General features: G+C 33.3%; 1 pseudogene; it reads left to right on the top strand.

Annotated features, from left to right (window-relative positions):
- Window positions 1–408: 408 nt before the first annotated feature.
- LOC123752645 (ribonucleoside-diphosphate reductase large subunit-like) lies at window positions 409–5,295 on the top strand (annotated as a pseudogene).
- The last annotated feature ends 994 nt before the right edge of the window (window positions 5,296–6,289 follow it).

Here is a 6,289-nt window from a genome sequence, read left to right as displayed (position 1 = left end):
CAACTTGCATAAATGCACTATTATCACAAAAATTATTATAAAACATGGACGATTATTACACAGTTTGTGTAATTATTTTACATCTTTGCACAATTAATACAAGAAAACTTGCTATATAATTACTCAACTTGCACAATGACAATCAATACGCAAAGGTATAAATAAACAATTCGTCCATATGCAATTACACAACATGTGCAATTAATACACAACTTATACAAATATTACACATCTTTCATAATTATTACACAACTTGTACAAATGCATATCTAGCACAAATACATACAATACATAACTACCCCAAATATGAAAATACACAACTAGCATAAATACACGATTTACACAAATACAATTGCGGCATTTACACAACTTGCTCAAAAATATAATCAATACGCAACTTGCCAAAATATGAACAATACAGCTGAAATATCGGCTACAATGACAACAAAACATACTGACTATGGAGTTTTAGCCGCAAGGATTGCCGTATCTAATCTTCATAAGGAGACTAAGAAGACATTTAGTGGTAATTTTAAGTTTCATTAGTATAATGGAGATATGGTGGTGTTTTTTTTTGTTTCACTAGTATAATGGAGATAAAGGTCTTTTGAAGATAGGATAGGGTTGGGTTAAGGGTTCAATAATTAAAGATTTTTATTAATTCATACAGGTGTTATAGAAGATTTACGCAACATTACCGACAATAAAACTGAAAGGAAAACTCCAATGATAGGTGAAACATATTACAGGATCATTATGGCTAATGCTGATAAATTGAACTCCACTATAATCTATGATGGAGACTTTTCATACACTTATTTTTGCTTTAAGGTTAGTATATTTAATATATTAATGTAAAAATCGTTTTTATGTTAAATGATTGACATCATTTAACTGGTAGATATTGTCATATATTTTTTTTTTACATGAAATAATAATTTCCCAGACATTGGAACATTCATATTTGCTGAAGATTGATGGAAAAGTCGTTGAACGTCCACAGCAGATGTTAATGAGGGCTGCCGTTGGTATTCACGGAGATGATATTGATAGGATAGCGATTTAACGATTCTTCGCGGCAGGGGATCGTATTCCAGGGACCTGCCCGAAACGCTACGCATACTAGTGGCTGTACAAGAATGTAACAACTCTTGTATATATCTCAAAAAAAAAAAAATTGATGCAGTTACTGAGGCTTATAACTTATTATCGGAGAAGTGGTTTATTCATGCATCCCCGACACTTTTTAATGCTGCCACATGCCAGCCCCAACTATCCAGGTGTTTATTGGCCAGTTATGTTACCATGTTAAATACTATTGGATTTTGAATATATACTGGGTATTTATATCCGGTAATTTATTATTCTGTTATCAAAAATAGTAAGTAAAGATTAATATTTTTTTCTAGTTGCTTTTTGTTGACCATGAAGGAGGATAGTATTGAAGGTATTTACGACACATTAAAACAGTGCGCTCACATATCAAAATCTGCAGGAGGAATTGGTTTGAATGGGCATTGTATCAGATCAAAGGGAAGCTATATTGCTGGAACTAATGGTACTTCCAACGGTTTAATACCCATGCTAAGGGTATATAACAATACAGGTACAATATTTTTATTTAATATATGGTATTTAATTTAGCAATTGTTTTTGGATAAAAAAAAATTCCATATCCATTGTATTTAATCAGAAACGAATAAATGCATATAAATTTCATCAATTTTTTAGCGCGTTATGTTGATCAAGGGGGTAACAGACCAGGTGCATTTGTGATATATTTGGAGCCCTGGCACCCAGACATATTTGATTTCCTTGATCTACGCAAAAACACTTGCAAAGTAAGTAAGATCATTATTATGTTATTCAGAACATAAAAGTTTCAAATAAGATTATCAACATGTATAGTGAAAAATTATCAACAATATTAATAATTGTGAGTGGCTGATAAATTAGTATAGCTTAATTACAGTCTGGCCTTCATTCTTAACAGGAAGAACAGAGGGCTCGTGATCTTTTCTATGCCTTATGAATCCCGGACCTTTACATGAAACAAGTGGAAGAGGATGGGGAATGGAGCCTAATGTGCCCTCATGAGTGTCCTGGTCTACAAGATTCTTGGGGTAAATTAATAATTTCGAGATGTTTGGATTTGTATAACCTGCTGTGACGATAATCTCTTTCAAGAGAGATTGAGCCTGCTCTTCCCTACATAATTACGTCAAAATACAAGATACGTTCACCAAGTATCGCCAAACGTTTTACCCAGAGAGCAAATCGTACCCAGCACACCTGGCCACCGCCGTAACCAGCTAACTGCTCATCCTCTGCCTGCCTGTTGCTGATTGGCTGGTGTCTCGTCGCACCTGCCCTCCGCCACCACCATAAGTCGACGTCTGGGCTGCAGTGCGCCAGTCTCGTCAGAATATCTCAGTGCTCCATGCAGTTGACATCTCTCGCTGGTAGACTAAGCCTTGGCTTTCGTGTACTAAGGGAGGTGGCAGCTCGAAGCCAGTATTCAAGCACTCATATTTTATTTTGCTATCACTGTAACTTACTTGTCTTAGCGTAACTTTTCATTTGCCAGTGATTATTCATGTTATTTTGTTTGTTGACTTATCCTGCATATTTTTATGAGATTTCCTTTATTCATGTTTTGTTTTTCTAGAGTAATTAAAATTTCATTGTTTATATACTTGTGTTTTGTGTGTCTTCCCATTACCTTACCACAGACAAAAGGACCAACTTTTCTCTTTTTTTTTTTATTATGTGACGAGGTCCTGCCCCTAGCTTTTGAAACAGCCGAACACCAACGCTTTACCGTCAGACTGTAAAAACCAGTTTTAAGTTTTATTAACATTATACCATATAACTTACAGGTACAGAGTTTCAGAAACTTTATTCCAAGTATGAGGGTGAAGGTCGTTTCCACCGAAAAGTGAAAGCATGGCAGCTGTGGTATGCTATAATTCAGTCACAGGTACTTAAAACTTAAGTTTTTTTTCTATTAATGTTTTATATTTTTTTACGAATTTTGGGGATATTCAGTTTTATGTATTAATATTTTTATATTTTCTTTTTATTGATTTTGAGGTTTTTCTGTATTTTTCGTGTAGGGGAAAACTGGAACTCCATACATGCTTAATATGGATGCTTGTAACAGCAAGAGCAATCAATAGAATCTTGGAACAATTAAATGTTCAAATTTGTGCACAGAAATTGTGGAATATTCGTCACCAGATGAGGTATAGTTTAAAAAGGTTAAAATACAAGAAAAGTATTGAATTGAAAAGACAAATTGATTGAATGGAGGTTACGAGTATTGAATACACTTTAACTAGCAACTTTTAATATCTAATTTTTTCAGATTGCTGTGTGTAACTTAGCATCCATTGCTCTCAACATGTTTGTTAACCCAGATAAAACTTATAATTTTGAAAAGCTGAAGGAAATTACTAAGGTATGATTTATTGTATTATGAAAAGAAATTAAAATGATTTAGATGTATTTTTTATGGGAATAAATTATAGTTGAACCTCCACTTATATGAATTTAATCAGTTCTTAGAGACATGTTGTAATTTGCTGAAAATACTTTTTTACCGCATGTATATCTCTTACCTTCATTGAGGATTCATGTTTGTGTATTCTCCATTAACAACTAGCATTCTCTGCCTCAAGTATTCACAACTATTTTACAATCATTTAGTGTTCTAATATGGGTTTTGTTTTCATTTATAGGTGGTTACCAGAAATTTGAATAAGGTAATTGATGTAACCTGCTATCCTGTAGAAGAAGCTGAACGGTCTAATATGCGCCATCGTCCTATTGGCATTGGAGTTCAAGGACTGGCAGATGCTTTTATCCTTATGAGGTATTTCAATAGTTTCTTCAATGTTTATTATACCCCGCCAGTCTATTTCATCTAATAATTTGTTTCTTCTGTGAAATTATTTACTATGGAAGAATTTTATATATAATAAATTGGTTCCTCTTTGTAGGTATCCTTTTGATTCTGGAGAAGCAATGCAATTAAATAAGCAAATATTTGAAAAAATTTACTATGGAGCTATGGAAGCAAGCTGTGAACTTGCAAAGAAGGAGGGTCCCTATGAAACATATGAAGGATCTCCTGTCAGTAGAGGGGTAAGTTTATCTTAAATTTTTAGTTACACTTTTATATTTTTTACTACCTTGGTTGAGATAGACAATAACTTATTGTAAATATTTTTTTTAACAGATTTTCCAGTATGACACGTGGAATGTAACACCGACAAATCTTCATAATTGGGCTATTCTGAAAGCTAAAGTTGTAAAATATGGTATCAGAAACTCTCTGCTACTTGCTCCCATGCCTACTGCATCCACTGCCAAAATCCTTGGAAATAATGAAGCCATTGAAGCATATACTTCTAATATTTATTCTCATCAAGTTCTCTAAGGAGAATTTCAAGTTAGTGCCTTATTCCGTCTCATTGTATTTAAAGGCATTTCTCTAATATAACTCTTATGTCATTCCATCCAGTTCCAATGGGAAGGTACATAGTTTCTTTACTTACAGATTGTGAACCACCATCTCTTGAAAGACTTAACAGAACTTGGATTGTGGGATTCGGAAATTAAAAAATGAGATAATTGCTAAAAATGGGTCTATTCAGGTAAGTCTTTTAAAGTTTACCAGTGACCAACTAAAGCTATCATACAATATATAAGTATATTTTTTTGTAATTTGCAGAAGTCAATATATAATTTAAACCAATTGGGATAGAAATCCCCTATTTCATCATCAATAAATATAATTCAACTATTTCAGGGAATTAAAAATATTCCTATCGATGTTAAAGCACTGTACAAAACAGTATGGGAGATCCCCCAGAAAGTTATCATTCAGATGGCCGCAGATCGTGGTGCCTTCATTGATCAAAGTCAGTCTCTGAACATCTACATTGCAGAACCCAATTATGGAAAACTGACATCGATGCATTTTTATGCCTGGAAATTGGTAAGTTTACCATTTTGATATAATAATGTTATCAGACTTATGTATTAGTTTAAACTTATAATGTATAAAGTATATATCAATATTAACCATTCAATTTTCTTTTACAGGGATTAAAGACGGGGATGTACTATCTGCATACTAAACCTGCTGCCAATGCTATTCATTTCACCGTTGATAATTCAAAGTTAGTCTCTTTTCCTCATTCTAATAATACAATGGATATACAAAGTGAAAAAAGATCCTTACAATCAGCGTGTTTTATTGAAAATAAAGATGGATGTCTTATGTCTTAAGCCCATCATCACACAGCAAAAATCTGCTATCAGAATAATAACTAACTCTGCTTTCAGACAACACTCAGCTCCCTTGTTTAAATCTCTAAACTTGCTAAATATTAACTCCCTCCACACATTCTCTTGTGTCAACTACATTTACAAAACCCTGTTCTTAAATGCAAACCATGCTCTGAAACTCTCCCTGGACAGATGTAATAGGACCCATTATCACCACACCAGAAATAAATATCTCTTTGATATCCCCAGGGTCAAACTTAATCTGTGTAAACACTCTATGCAAATTAAGGGACCTAGTCTATGGAACTCACTCCCTAGTGAATTGAAAAACTGTAAAACTTTTGCCTTATTTAAAAGCAAAACCAAAAAGTACCTAACTTCATCTATTTAGTTTCCTACACTGAGCTTTAAATTTGCTCTGTACCTAGTGGTACCCAATCTCATAATTTTTATGTAATATCAAACAACCTTATCATTGTGTTCATTGCTGTCTTCTTTTATGTGCTAGCCATATGCTGTATTGTGACTACCAATTTTTGTCAACTACCATTCAAGCTGTCATTGCAATCAATCTTATATTGTTTCTGCAGTATTGTGCCTACCAATTTGTTGTCAACTACCATTTTAAGCTGTCATTGCAATCAATCATAGCTACCTATGTGCTTTAATATACTGTACCTATAATTTTCTCTCATTTTTTTTTTCATTCCATGTAATCTGTTATCATTTTTTTGTCTATAAATTTTGCAAGTATTTACCTCCTTAAAATTTTCTTAGATTAAGGACCTGCCCGAAACGCTGCGCGTGCTAGTGGCTTTACAAGACTGTAATTACCATAATTGTATCCTCACATTCCTTATGTACATTCTTGTATATGCATAAATAAATAAATAAATAAATAAATAAATGTGTGGCTCGTAGAAGAATGAGGGAAGTTTGGAACCAAAAGCTTACATATGCAAGCTCTCTTGTACGTAATTTTTTTTCTATTATA

The sequence above is a fragment of the Procambarus clarkii genome, chromosome 19 (assembly GCF_040958095.1).
Source record: "Procambarus clarkii isolate CNS0578487 chromosome 19, FALCON_Pclarkii_2.0, whole genome shotgun sequence".
Classification (NCBI taxonomy): domain Eukaryota; kingdom Metazoa; phylum Arthropoda; class Malacostraca; order Decapoda; family Cambaridae; genus Procambarus; species Procambarus clarkii.
Note: the sequence above shows the minus strand (reverse complement) of the source record. Positions and strands in the feature narration are given on the sequence as shown.